Below are 15,446 nucleotides of genomic sequence, written 5' to 3'. Positions count from 1 at the left end.
AAAATACAAATTTGTCATGTTAATTATAAATTTTCAGTGATTTCATAACGAACCCTTGATTGATGGGTTTGCATAAATACATTTTTATGATACAATAAATATTTACTATACTGTACTTATACAAACTGATTAATTGTAAAATGCACTCTCCACAAGGAAAAACAAGTGGCAGTCACAATAAGGGATTTTGAGCAAAGCGAAAAATCTAATTTTGGGTGAGAGTGCCATGTCGTCCTGATGGAAGGATTCCTTTAGGTAGCCTTCTAAGGGATATTTGCTACAGTGATACTCCCAGAGAATTAAACCAAAGGTCTCCAGGATTCTAACTCCTGGAGCGAGTATCCAATTAAGGATATCGCATAATATCAGGGGACGTATTTTTTAGATACGACACGTAGCAATCTTCACCCCGAATAGATTTAACTCTTTGATGTAAGGGGGAAGAGTGACGAAAGAAAGGGGGTGCCGTTCTAGGTACCGTGTGGACCTCCTATCCGTACTACTACCGGCCGCCATTCCTTTACTTGTCTTTAAGCAGGAATAGCCGCAGATAGAGTAGTTTCGGGCGGGTCCATCAGGACGACCTGGCACTCTCGCCCAAAATCCGTTTTTTGGGCTCGGGCATGTCGTCCTGATAGAAGCATACCAGAGAATTAAATTGAAAGTACTATATCTGTGGGTTTGTGTATGTGCCTTCTACCTTGAATGGATTCCTTATCTGGTCTCCTAGACCTGTATATGAAATTCCAGTTAACTGTCATTTCCACTAAGCCTGGAACTGGCTTAGGGCTTCCTGCCCCCTGCAGGGAAAGTGTCGACTTCGACAATAAGGATTCAAGGTTTGTATTTCCGTTGGAACAAAAGGGAAACTTTTTAGAGGTTACCTTTAATTACCTTGGAAATCTGTACTGATTTCAAGCTATCTCTATATATAAGGATAAAATAAAACTGGCCTGTTTTATTTAAATGCAACTGAGGTGTCAAAAATAAGATGCAGATACATTTTGTATCTTTATATTGCAACTATCAAATGTAGTTAAAAAAGGTAAGAATCTGATCCAGCATTAATATACATGAGGGTTCATATAGTGACCTGTAAAGGAAGAATATATATAATTTCATTATCGGAATAATGCCACTCAATGGAGATGTGAAACCAAATCTGTCTGACTTGCTCAGATTTTGGACATGCGTGAACACTGTGATGCAAACGTTCACATGGCACTGGTGTTGTTGGTCAGATTATGCACCTATGTAGAACAGTCTGTTAATCACCGTAATGATTTGCACTAGAAGGTACAAATACCAATGCACCCGATACACTGTTAGAGTCCCAAAACAGTCCACTGTTCATCGCAGCACTAGACGACGGGTTTTATGACACTACCCGCCGCCACCACAAAGTGTTTTATTTCATGTACTTGCTTCGCATAGTGTTTATAGAAGACCCTGGATGATTTCCACCCCGTGTATGAGTGGAGCCTCTCAAAGTCCTTGTGTTGAAAGAAATTCAACGAAGAAGCAACTTTTCTCGGATCGTGACCTGCGGGTGTACTGTCAGGATCCACTCTGCGCGAATAAAGTAGGTGAGCTTCACTCTCAGTTGTCTTAGGGATAGGTTTGATCCTGAATTTTCACCTCTGAAGAGCTGTCCTCCCTTGAAGTCTGAAGTTCTTCGAAGATAGACCTTAAGACACTCAACTGGGCATAGAGAGATATCTTCCTTCAGTGGGCAGATTCTCCTAGGACCCGACCTCTTAGTGGGTTAGCTCATTCTTGGCATGAAAGGCAGGATCAGGAAAAAGGTTCAGTTCTCCTGTGTCTAGGAACTGAATATGGCCTTCGTTTCTGGATAAGGCCACTATTTCACTATCTCTAGCCCCTGAGGCTATTGCAAACAGAAAGATGACTTTGTGTGTTAGATCCTTTAGAGTACTTTCCTCATTGTTTAGGTTCGAAGCTTAGTCCAAGACTTTGTCCAAAAACCACGTGATGGGCTTTGCGGGGTTGCTGGCTTAAGTCTAGCGCATGCTTTTGGGATCTTATTGAAGATTTCACTAGTGAGGTCCACCTCAAAGGCGTACAGAAGTCGTCTAGTCAGGGCCAACTTACACGCGGTAATCGTGGTGGAAGCCAGGCCTTGTTCGTGTAGGTATATGAAGAAAGCGAGACAGAAATCTATCGATATTTCTGTTGGTTTCCTTGTTTTCACAAAGGACCCCCATTTCTTCCAGGACGATTCATATTGTCTCCTAGTCAAACTTGACTTCTACTCTTCGATGAAGTCAACTTTATCCTTCAAGATTCCAAAACTTTTTGTTCGCCGCTAGGGCGAGAAAATCATGAGATGTAGGTTGTTGGTTCACGAGGATGAAGCGTAGACAGCCGACTTCTGGACCAGTTGGGATAAAACGGGGTTCGGCTAATGAAACGCCTTCAGTTTCAATTCTAGAACTAGAGGGAACCAATTGCTTTTGGGCCATTTGGGGGCCACTACTGCTGCTGTCCCTCTGAAGGATCTTAGCTTGTTGAGGACTCTTAGCAGGAGGTTGGATGGTGGAAACAGGTAAATGCGATTGCACCTGTTCCAGTCGAGGGACATGGCGTCTGTCGCTTCTGCTTGGGAGTCCATATAAGGGGCTACGTAACGAGGTAGTTTCTTGTTGTCGCTCGTTGCAGAGGTCGATCTGCAGTTCCGGGACTTTTTCCGAGATGAAGGAGGATGAGTCTGCGTCTAGGGACCATTCTGTCTCTATCGGCTTTTGCCTGGATAGAGTGTCCGCCGTCACATTGGGGAACCCTTGTAGGTGAACTGCTGATAAGTGCCATCCCCTCTTCCTTGCCAGGTAGAAGATGGCTACTATCACATGGTTGATGTGAGGTGATCTCGAGCCTTGTCGATTTAGACATTTTACTATCACTTCGTTGTCCAGGACCAATCTGATGTGGATTGCTCTGCGAGGGAATAGTTTCTTCAACATCAGGAAAATTGCCATAGCTTCCAAAATGTTGACGTGAAATTTTGAACTGGTGCGACAAATTCCTTTGCACTTTTCTCTCGTGAGAATGGCCTCCCCATCCCTCCAAGGAGGCGTCCGTGTGTATCACCACTGATGGTTGTGGTGGTTGCTGGGGAATTGTCCGTGCTAGGCTCTTGGCTGTTGACCACGGCCTTAACAGCGACTTCTGACGCATCCTTTAGACATGCTTTTAGCACCGGATCTGTGACTGCTGCAATCTGGAGAGAGCCCAATACTCTTTCCTGTTGGCGTCTTGAAATCCTCTTGTGACGGATTAGTCTCTTGACAGCTCCCACTATCTCTCTTCTCTTCTTGGATGGAATGGAGAAGTGGTGTGACTTCAGTCCTATTGGATTCCTAACCATTGGAACTTCTGAGCTGGAGAAAGGCGAGACCTCATGCGATTGATCTTGAAGCCCAGGTGTTCCAGGAACTGGATCACCTTTTTGGCTGCTTGCAGACAAGTAGTCTTGGATGCTGCCCACACCAGCCAATTGTCTAGATATGCTACCACTTGAACTCCTTCGGAGCATAGCTGCTGGACGATTGTGTCTGCTAGCTTCATGAATATCCTTGGGGCTGTGTTCAGTCCGAAGGGCATTGCTCTGAAGACAAATTTCTTCTTCTGTAGCTTGAATCCTAGGTAGGAGGAGAAGGGGCAGGTGACTGGCAGATGCCAGTAAGCGTCTGCCAGGTCTATTGAGACTGTGTACGCCCCTTCCGGTAGAAGGGTCCTTATGTGTTGCAAAGTAAGCATTCGGAACTTGTTGAGTGGAGACAAGTCTAGAATGACTGAGTTTGTCTGAGTGTTTCTTGGGAACACAAAACAGCCTTCCCTGGAATTTGATGGACTTCGCTTTCCTTATTACCTTCTTGTTCAAGAGTTCTGGGGTATATTCTTCTAACGAGGGGGTGGAATGTTGGAAGAATTATGGAAAACAGGGTGGAGTTCTGTTCCATCTCCACCCGAGTCCATTCGTGATTAGGCTGTGTGCCCGAGGATCCTGAAAGTGGTACAGTCTGCCCCCTACCTGGAACCCCTCATTGCTTGGGGGGTCCTGAGGACTTGTTTCCGTGACCACGTTCTCCTTGGCCCCATGAGGGGTTTTCCGGAGGAACTTCTCCCGAAAGGTGGTCGAGTGCCTCTCAAAGCCAAGGTTAAATGCTGGCAATTGGGGCTACAAGCTGTTGAGGGACCATCTGGAAGGTGGTCTGAGGCTGGGCTACCACTTGAGGCATCGTGGCCATGGTCACGGCCGGAAGTTGCGCAGGTCTGCGTGGTCTCCTTGCCTTTTTGTTCTTAGGCTGGGGACCTCCGTCTGAGGAAGATTTCCTCTTTGAGGTCATGCCCCACTTTTGGAAAAGGTTCCTGTTCTCCGTGGCTGCTCTGGTTATGACCTCTCGGACCATTTCCTGTGGGAAAAGGTCCTTACCCCAGATGCACGATGAAATCAGCTCCTGGGTTCGTGTTTCACTGTCGCTGAGGCAAACACGTGCTCTCTGCAGGCTCTCCTTGCTCTGATGAAAGCATATAAGTCCTTCACAAGGGTTCCCATGTGAGACTTAGCCAGGAAAATATACATTTCTGGGGTGTTATGTAGGCCTGTGCTCATTTCCAGGCAGTTCTGATGAGAAAGGGAGGCCGCAAGTCTCTCTTTCGTCTCCTGTTCCGTCCTCAGAAGATGGTCTGGCAACTTTGGAAGGTTCTCATTGAACTGCTGGCCTGCTATCTCTGGATCCAATTTCGAGATGGAGAAGGTTAGGTGGACGTCTTTCCACTTCTCCTCACAGGCAGGCATTGCTAGAGAGAATGGTTAGCATTCCTCTAGAGTTGGGCAGGGTTTGCCCTCTTCGACTGCCTTGATGGCAAAGTCTAGAGCTTTCTCCGAAAAGGGGAAAGAGATGGAGGAAGGAGCAATAAAGGTGGGATACCTCTTGCTCAGTGCTGAGACTTTGGAGTTGGTGTATCCGGCTCCTTTTAAGGATTTTAGGAGGATGGCTTGCGCCTTGTCATGTTCGAAGACGATAACTTCCTTCGGTACCGTTTCCTCACGGGATGCAAGTTCATCCCACAGTCTCACGTAACAGTCTAGGTAAGCTGAAAAGCTGGGCCAGAACTGAAGATCTTCAAATAGTTTCGCTCCCAACTTCTCCGAGACAAATAGTTTCCCATTCATCATGGGCATATGCCCCGCATACCTCCCGGGGTTGGTTTTGGAGCAGTGAGGGAGATCCGATAATCTAAGGGACTTCTTAGTGGAGCCCCTGGAAGGTCCAGGCCGGTCCCTTTCCTGTATCAGTCTCTGATTTTGCTGGATAGACTGCTTCATCATCTCCTGTTCCTCCTGGAACGCTTCCAACATCCGCTAGATCGACGTGAGGATCGCTTCACTCTTGTCGACCTGTGTAGCTGGTTGAGGAGTTGGGACTGAAAAGGTTGACGGCATAGGTTGGTATGCCGACACGGTGAACTGAGGGTCTTCAGTTACCGTTGAAACGGATCCTTCTTCCTCCGTTCATGGTTGTTCCACGTCTTCTTTAGGGCCTCCTTACAGTAGGTCCTGTTCCGTGTCAGTGGACACTTCTGACATCCGTTCTTGGTGGCTGTCCATGCCTTCCAGTTCCTTGTGTATGTCCTCATCGATCTTCAGTTATATGAGAGGAGGCTGGACCTCTTCCTGGGGCCCTACCGCATTTGGTAGAGCCTTGGGGAACAGAAGGCACCTTAGGGAGTCGTTGGGTAGGTATGGTCCCGGAGAGTTCTTATGGAACCCTCTTACCCGCTTGCTTAGGGTCTCTCTCGCTGTGTCCCTAGTCTCCAAGTTGACTGGGAGGGCTTCTACGAAGCCGTTAGCCAGCAGAGTTGAGCAGGTGGGGCAACCCTTCGGGTCCCAATACTTTAGGACTCCCGACACGATACAGAAGGGGGCATGAGTCCTGCACATCGTGTGTTCACAAAAGTTCTTACCATTGTGGTTGCAGAACAAGGCTGCACACTTCACCATCGGCTCCTCCTGTAAAGGAAAAGGATCCAATGAGTATTGTGGTTTTTATATCATTGATATAAAGGCATACATTTTATTAACAATAGTAATCACTATTGTATATAATAGCTTAGGATAGTAAGCTGGAAAGGAAGTAAAAAAGACACATATTTGTGTTTCCTCTCCCAGGCCATTGCTGAGACCTCCGTCAGTAATAATATTTGGTTTCCCTGGTAGGGGGAATACAAGGTAGAAGAAACTGTAGGAACTAGAGTTAGGGTTAGTAAGTGTCTATACTAACATTATCCACTTGTAGTATATATTAATACTGATCGGTGATTTTTTAGGGTCTGGATGATCGAAGAAACCATCTGGGTGTTGAGGGATTACTCAACCTCAACATAATATCGTGGTCCCAACAATAGACTGTGATAGGAAACACAGAGTATGTTAGAAAATATGTGTACTACTGTATATTTGTATGCTGTAGTTCAACCGGCGCACTGCCGGGGTTAGGTTAGTACTTGGTGGCACTAACTGATAGAGAGAGAGAGAAAGCATTAAGGAAGGAGAGTTTCCTATTATTATGGTTTAGCACAACAATTGGAAGTGTAGGAGGACTACCAAGCCGCCTACTGTCTCCTTGCCAGAATGAGAGTTCCAATGGAAGGGGTAAGAATCCATCTGATTCTGGCTTCCACACATCCACAAAAGGCCTGTCGCCGGCTATACCAGCGGCAGCAATAATTGTGGATGGCACACCAAGAGAGGGCTGAGGACTTCTCAAAAGTATGTTAGGTTTCCCACCGGCAACCATCAGGGCCGGCTCAATCTTTCCCCCGTGATATTCACTTCTGGTGAAGGAAGGACATAGTGGGGAAGGTGGCTGAGGCGGCTGAACTAACTGCCACCAGCAGGGAACCAGCCAGTAACGCAGTCAACCTGGCAAGCCGAGATGACTCAGAATACCGGTGAAAGAATGTTACAATGACTATGATGTCACTAAAGGACAGAAGGCGGAAGGGAAAGGGTCTTGTAGTTCACTGAGAAGAGAGGTGGCGGCAGGTATGCCGCCTACCTTCAACAGTGGACTGAGGAAGCCTAGCTTCCTGTGCTGACGACGTCGTCGGCGGCAGAGGAAACATGGTTCCTTTGCTGGCGACATCGTCGGCGGAAAGACAAGGGCACCCTGAATTAATAACTATCTGACCCAAAGCCGGAGGTGGCAAGAACTCTGTTCTACTCGACGGCAATGAAGAAAGACAGTGGTTGCTGCCTATAGCAGCGGCGGCACTCAGGGAGGGAAGAGGGGTTTAGCCTCTTTTCTCTGAGAGAGAATGTATATCGAACCTTATCCATAAATTCTAGAGGATGCAAGTCCTCATCCGAATTAATAAGGAACGATAGGGTGAGGCTAAACATCACAAATTTTAAGTAATTTGTATTTTTCCTAAGTACTTACAGTACCTCGAACTACTTTCTTAGGAGTATCTGGGATCTCCTCCCAACCGACCAGAATTTTGTGTACTTTACCCTACTCCCGTTTTCTATGCGGGGTAACCTCTGGCGGAGTGATATGCGCCATGAGGCGACCCGGGGTCAGAGAGCATGCTTGCTCAGGTCTCTATCTCCAGTAAGTTTTTGACAGATGGGTTTATACTAAGTCCTGTAAGGTACTCGGGGTAGGATGGGCGGGCCATAACCCAAAAGTAGTTTGAGGTATGTACTGTTAGGAAAAATACAAATTACTTAAAATTTGTGATTTGCTCCAACACGGAGTACTTACCTCGAACTACTTTCTTAGGAGACTTATACCTTAGGAGGTGGGAGTGTCCCTCAGGACCCAGAGACCGTGATGAGGAGAGAAAAAGGAACCTAGATAGGAGGCTAGGTTCTGCTGACCCCCAAAGGAAAACACGAGAAATAGGGAAAACTACACAAAAAACTATCTTAGTGTCTAAGTAACTCACCTCTGTAAAAATCTTTGGAGACGTATTCTTTCACTGACGGTGAATCCCATGGCAGTTAAAGGATTTTAGGGTCATTTCAGGGAAGGTAATAGGGGAACAAAGGGGGGGTAAGGAAGGAACCTGTGTCTCTTGGACTTACTGCCAGTGGTTTCCCCGGGGCTACACCTTTAAATCTTTTGGAGCGCGGAAAAGACGGGAGAGAGAGAGAATCCGTCCAGGGACCTTGAACAATCCTTTAAGTAGTGAGCTGTGAAGGTTGACTGACTAGACCATGTACCTGCCCTCAGGATTTGGCGTACTGCCATGTTCTTCTCAAAGGCCAACGAAGTACTTAGCCCTCTAATGTCGTGGGGTCTAGGCTTCCCCGGAAGAGGAACCCCTGCACTACTGTAGGCTCTCATGATCACCTGCCGTAGCCAGAAGGAGATTGTATTCTTGGAGACTGGCTTCTTCACTAGTCCCGAGGAGACGAACAGACTCTTGATTTCGGGTCAAAGTCTGGCTGTCCTCTCTTAGTACTTCCGTACCGCCCTGACAGGGCACAGAAGCAAGTCCCTCAGGTTGTCCGAACGGGGGATTGCCGGCACGGAGAATCTTTCAAACTTGGGGTCCCAAACTGCTGGATTCTGAGTCTTGGCCACAAAGGATGGTACGAACCTGAAAGTAGCTTCACGCCAGCCCTTCGAGTGTGATACCTCGTACGACAGTCCATGAATCTCCCCTACCCGTTTTGCTGCCAGCGCTAACAGAAAAATTGTCTTGAGGGTGAGCTCTCTGTCCAAGATGTCCTTTAGGGGTTCGAAGGGAGGTTCTGACAGCATCTTCAGGACTCTAGCCACGTCCCACTGCGGCACTCTAACGGTCTGAGGGGGGCACGATTGCTCGAAACTCTTGATAAGCATCGAGATATGTCTGGCAGTACCTAGGTCGATGCCCTTCGGGAGGAAGACTTGGCCCAGGGTAGCCCAGACTCCTTTGATGGCTGGGATGGACATGTTTACCTCGTCCCTGAGATAGACCAGGAAGTCCGCTATCTCCGGGATGGAGGCCTGAAATGGCTTGATATTCTTCGATACGCACCACTTGGTGAAGGTAGCCCATTTTGCCTGGTATACTGCGGCTGACGAACGTCTCGGGTACCCTGACATCCTTGTTGCCGTCTTGGACGAATATCCTTCCTTCCTCGCTCGATAACCTCCATGCGTGAAGGCAGAGGGACCGAGGGTTTTCGTGGAACCTTTGAAAGTGTGGTTGCCGGAGAAGGTCTGGTCTGTCCAGAGGGGGACAAGGTGGAAGTCGCTCCAGTTCCTTTAGATCTGTGAACCACTCTCTCTCCGGCCACCAGGGCGCTACCAAAGTCATCCACAGGTTGTCCGCTTGCCTCACCCTGTTGAGGACTTGCCTGAGCATCCCGAAGGGAGGGAAGGCGTAAACGTCGAGGTTGTCCCAAGGGTGTTGGAAGGCGTCCTCGAACGCCGCCTCCGGATCTGGCACAGGAGAACAAAACACAGGGAGCTGTGCGTTCAGTCTCGTGGCGAAGAGGTCTATCACTGGCGAGCCCCACTTCTGAATGAGAGTCTTGGCCACTTCCGGGTGCAAGGACCACTCGGACCCTACCACTTGACCCATTCTGCTGAGGCCGTCAGCCAGGACGTTTCTCTGCCCTGGAATGAATCTGGCTGAGATCTTGATCTGCTCTACTTCGGCCCATTCAAGTAACTCCATCGTGAGGTCGCACAGCTCCTTCGATCTCAGTCCTCCTTGCTTCTTTATGTAGGCCACCACCGTGGCGTTGTCGCACATCAGCGCCACGGTGTTTCCTCGGAGCCGATGGACGAACTCTAGGCACGATCTTCGCACTGCCATCATTTCTAGCACGTTTATGTGCAGGTTCTTCTCTTCGTCTAACCAACTTCCTCTTGCTGTCTTGTCGAGGAGATAAGCACCCCAATCCTCCTTGGATGCGTCCGTGAACAGGAGCATCTCTGGAGGGTCGGCTGCGAAGGGCATTCCCTTGAGGGTGTTTGATCTGTAGTGCCACCACTCTAGGACTTCCTTCGTCTCCGGGGACACCGGGAAAACCTTGTGCGGGGAATCTCTCTGGTTCCAGAGCTCCTTCAGGTTCCATTGTACTCCCCTGAGTTTGAGCCTCCCCTGGGGGCTGGTACGACACGAGGAGGCCTATCAGTCTTTGCCAGTCCTTGGCTCTCCTGGGCTGGTCCGACAGGAAGGGCCGGAGGATCTGATCCAAGTTGTCCAGTCTCTCCGCAGAAGGAAAGGCTCTCGCCAACCGGGAGTCTAGGACCATTCCGAGGTAGTTCATCCTGGTGGAGGGTATCAGTTGGGACTTCTCCAGGTTGATGATGATACCCAGGACGTTGCAGAACTGCAGGAGCTTCGCGCCTTGCTCCCTTAGTACTTCCCCTGAGGCTGAAAGTAACAACTAGTCGTCCAGGTACCGAATCAGGCGGATGCCCTGTTCGTGTGCCCAGGCTGAGACTGTTGCGAAGACCCTCGTGAAGACCTGAGGGGCTGTGGACAGACCGAAGCAGAGGGTCTTGAACTGCAACGTTTGGGTACCCCATTTTACCCTTAGGTATTTCCTGCTGGAGGGGTGAACAGGGATTTGGAAGTATGCGTCCTTGAGATCTATGGACATCATGAAGTCCTCTTCCCTCAAGGCCGCTAGGACTGACTTCGGGGTGTCCATCTTGAAGTCGGTCTTGCACTCGAACCTGTTGAGGGCTGAGAGGTCTATGACTGGTCTTCAGCCCCCTGTCGCTTTCTCCACCAGGAAGAGTCTGCTGTAGAACCCTGGACCCGGGTCTTGACTGGTTCTATTGCCCCTTTCACCAGCATTGCAGAGACTTCTTCTTGTAGGGCTGTCCTTCTCAAGGGATCTTTGGGTGCAACCACCCCGCCTGTAGATCTGGTATCAGAGGTGGGGGGTTCGCCAGGAAGGGCAACCTGTACCCTTCCTTTAGTACTGCTACAGTCCACGGATCTGCTCCATGGTCTCGCCATGCTTGCCAAGAACGTTTGAGGCATCCCCCCACCTGAGGCTTCGGCAGGAGTAGAGGCCTCTCTCCCTACCTTCTTCGAGAGGCGCGGCCTGAACGCCCTCTTCTGGCGGCCGGATAAGAAGGCCTAAAGGCTGACTGCGTAGCAGGCATTCCTCTACGGGAGGGCTGCGAAGATTGAGGCCAGGCTGGGTAGGTGAGGCACGAGGAGGGAGAGAGACGACAGAGGGTCGCCTTCTATGGGTAGGTCTGCTCGTTGGAGGGGGTCTGAGCTCTCCCGCATCCTTCAGCTTCCTGACCCTCTCTACTGTCTCCTCCACTGCCTTCAGGGGGAACACTGAGTCGCCCCATAGGGGTAGGTTCCTCAGGGACCTCACTTCTCTGTCCGGGAGTCTCCTGACGAGCTTGCTGAGCACGGTGTCCCTCTTCCGCAGCACCCAATTGGCGGCCTGAGCGATGGACCGGTAAGAGAGGAACTTTAGGGCCTTACCCCCCGAGCTAATCAGCTCTTTCAGCAAGGCCTGGTTCTCCGGAACTGCGAGATCGTGCGAGACCTGAAAACCCACCAGTGTGCAGGCCCACCAATTTAGCCACGATGATACGTATACCAGGTACCTGGCTAGCTCTTCCATCATGGAAGTCTCCGAAGGGGAGAAGCAAACTGGGGCGGTGGTAGCTCTCTCTTCTGTTGCTCCCTGGCCCAGGATGGCGACTGCTGGCTCTACCGTACAGGGACCCACGCGGTGCCCTTTGGGAAGGTAGAAACGTCTCTGGGTCTTGAGGCCCTGGAGAAGTTTGGAGGCGCTCTGACTCTTGGGGGCTTCAGCGTGGTTGGCCACGATCCTGTTTACGTGAGCCATACCCAGCCCAACGTCCCTAGCCAAAGGAAGCGCTAGTGAGGGCCTCTGTTGCACGGGCGCATCGACCAGCCTGCTGAGGCCCGAGAGCCAGTCTTCGTCCGTGGAGGGCTTAGGCTTGTCCAGCCTGTGATGACGCTTAACGAGGCCTATCACTCTCCTGTAGGCCGTCATCTATACTCTCTGTCGGATGTTCCTCTGCTTGTGATGGGGGACCTCCGACGGAGGTTGCCGCTTGGGGAGGAGGCATCTTCCTGGCGCGGTCTAGTCTCAGCGGTTCAAGCTGGAGGACGGGCATCGCCGCTGAGACGGAGGGTTTCGTCCAGGGCCGATCTCTGCCTACGGAGATCCAGGAGGTTGCGGGCTTGCTCGTAGAAGGAAGGTGTCTCTCACGTTCCGGTCGACTCGTTGCTGATTTTGAGGCCGGGACGCGGCTGCCAGAACGAAGGGGCGACTCTCTCCACTGGTCGGATGGAGCTGGAACCTTCGCGGATTTATGCCTGTCCCCTGGGGCCTGAAGAGACGACTCTCTCCGTCGGTCGTACCTGCTGCTGGGGACATACCTCACTGGCGAGCGAGCCCTTGGGAGCCAGCCCGAGGTGCCCGAAACCGCTGAAGCTTCCAGGAGTTGACTGCGTGGGATGACGACCCGCACCCATTCTTCTCTCGGGGAGCAGCTTCTCCTATACTTCCTCCTGGGGGATCTCGAACGCCTCCCAACGTGGCGGGATCTGGAACGGGAGCGTGAGCGTGACCGTCTCCTGCAGGACCTATCTCGCCGTCTTCTATGGTCCCTCAGGGCTCTGTCCTCCAAGGAGTAGGAGTAGGCCTCGACCGAGGAGCCCGAAGACTTGTAGGACCTCACTGAAGGGTCTGAGTCGCGCCGCGTTGCTGGTGAGTCCACGCGTCGATCGGCCGGCGACGAAGGCTCCATGAAGACAGACGGGAGCGTAGCTGAAGGCGCTGGAGGGGAGCGGGGAAGCTCCTCGCTGGGGAACCAGGTCTCAAACTCTTCTTCCAGCCTCAAGGGTGATCTGAAGGGCGTCTTCGGAGGCGCCCACGCGAGGGGGTCTGACGGCGGCGAGTCCTCCTTCTTGGCGCCACCCTCAGCTGCGGACGTACCTGAAACACATGCCCAAGAGGCGGGAAAAGAGGCTGCAGCAGTCTTTCCCCACATAGGATCGTCCAAAGAGACGGGCCCTGCTTGCACCAGTGCTCCGTCCTCCGAACACACTCCCGTCCATCCCTCAGGGCCCCCACATGCCTGGATCGACGACACAACCCCACTATCAGGTAATTCAGACTCCTGGGAAAGGGCCACAGGCCTCTTCCCCGCAACTGACTTACCTCGTCCCCTACTCTGGGTAGGGGAAGGCGGCAGAGACACTCTATCCGACGATACGCCGGGCGAAGCAAGAGGCGAAGAGACGCTCGGTTTCCTAGACGATCTCCTGGAAGACTTCTTTTTCTTGGTGCCGTAACGCACCCACTGCACCTCGTTCCAGGACTCGCACTCCGGACACGTAGCTGTAGGGGAACTAACACTGCCCCTACACGAAGAACACAAGGAGTGCGGGTCAACTTCAGGCTTTGAGAGGAAGGTGCCACACGATTTACCGGCCATAGGCCCAGGGCAACGACGGGGATGCTCCATTGCGCACTAGTAAGGCACCGCGAGACACAGGAACACAGAGGGAAAAGGATAAGGAATAGCACAAAGGGACCGCGTGGGACACAAAGGGTCGCACTGGGTAAGGAGAGCGCATCGGGATGTTATCGCGACGCGACCAGAAAACTTACTGGAGATCGAGACCTGAGCAAGCATGCTCTCTGACCCTGGGTCGCCTCATGGCGCGTATCACTCCGCCAGAGGTTACCCCGCATTGAAAACGGGAGTAGGGTAAACTACACAAAATTCTGGTCGGTTGGGAGGAGATCCCAGATACTCCTAAGAAAGTAGTTCGAGGTAAGTACTCCATATTGGAACAAATGGGGAATTACTTTACTAACGTATATACAGTAGGAGCGAGGCTAGCCTAGCTCTGTAGGAACCACAGCCATACGAAAAGTAAAGTTACATAATAGGAAGAGGAATAATAATATATCTGTATGCACAATCTTCACTTGTATAATTTGCCTAACTAGCTAATATTATAGCTAAATACCGGGAAACGTCGCCCTACTGACTAAATAAAATGCTATAATAACGGGCGACAGCAGTCTTACAATGGCCGCTTCCGGATCGTGGCAGCGCTCAACCAAACACACTTAAATTATTAGAATTTAACTCAGAAGGGAGACTAAAATTATACACAGGAAAGAATTAATACTCAACTTTCCAGAGGATGAAGATGCTGGAGATTGCATGATTAATATTCCAATAACTTGCAACAAAACACCGGGATACTTGGGAGAACACCAAGCTTATAGAGCTGCAAGGAAAGGAATGGCGGCCGGTAGTAGTACGGCTAGGAGGTCCACTGGGTACCTAGAACGGCACCCCTTTCTTTCGCCACTCTTCCCCCTTTCATCAAAGAGTTAAATCTATTCGGGGTGAAGATTGCTATGTGTCGTATCTAAAAAATACGCCCCCTGATATTATGCAATATCCTTAATTGGATACACGCGCCAGGAGTTAGAATCCTGGAGACCTTCGGTTTAATTCTCTGGAAGTATCACTGTAGCAAATATCCCTTAGAAGGCTACCTAAAGGAACCCTTCCATCAGGACGACATGGCCAAGCCCAAAAAAACATCATAGACTATATTGGTGTGATCTGTTTATTGCTATGCACCTCATTCATCGTACTCCCTCTGAAGATAGAAATAGGGAGTTGGGAATTGTTCCCTTATGATTAATGGGTTTGTATTCATTAAAAGATTTTCAAAAAGTTGAAAACAAATTTTTGGGGAAATGCTGTGTGGTTTCTTAGGACTTTCCTGTAAAGTGCTACAACAGAGAATCCATTAAAACAAAATTACCAAAAAAATGTTGTCTCCCCTGCTCTCAGACCAGTATTTTAACTTGCAAAGCACAGACTCTGTATTTATAATGAAGTCACTCAGGTTCAGGCACTATCGAACCCGTCACAGCACTTTCATTACTGAAATCATCTGGTAACACATCATCACTGAGAACCAATACTAATACTAGAGATAGTGCTACCTGCATACTAATTTGAGCCAAGCTGTCTTCTTCCATACTCAGATGAAGACTGAAATGTCCCCCTTCCATTCATGAGGATAGGGAGGAGAGAGGGCCTTGGATACCACACAGCACTCCCCAATAATACTGTGGATTTTTCCTTTGTTGAAACCACTTTTTTGGGGTTAATATGCTGTGTGGACTAATACCAAAGCAATCACCGAGTACACTTGACCCTCGGCTATCACGCCTAATTGGTACCGCTATCGTCATGCTATAACCAAATTGAAGAACTTGTGGTAATTATTCTTATTCATACCCTGATCTCAAGTTTTACTCCTAATTTACCATTTTTTTGTTTTTAATTCAATTACTTATAAACCAACAAAATACTGTATATATTCACACAACATACAATTTTTGAAGCTAAATTCAAGGGGGTTGTATCACA

The 15,446-nt window shown here is 49.8% G+C and overlaps 1 protein-coding gene across 2 annotated transcripts in view; it reads right to left on the bottom strand.

Annotated features, from left to right (window-relative positions):
* The window catches only part of LOC137616274 (ankyrin repeat and SOCS box protein 1-like), a 111,614-nt gene that overhangs the window by 2,185 nt on the left and 93,983 nt on the right, over window positions 1-15,446 (bottom strand). The window lies entirely within an intron of this gene.

The sequence above is a fragment of the Palaemon carinicauda genome, chromosome 22, assembly GCF_036898095.1.
Source record: "Palaemon carinicauda isolate YSFRI2023 chromosome 22, ASM3689809v2, whole genome shotgun sequence".
Lineage (NCBI taxonomy): Eukaryota > Metazoa > Arthropoda > Malacostraca > Decapoda > Palaemonidae > Palaemon > Palaemon carinicauda.
The sequence above is the reverse complement of the archived record's forward strand: the minus strand, read 5'-3'. Positions and strand labels throughout refer to the sequence as shown.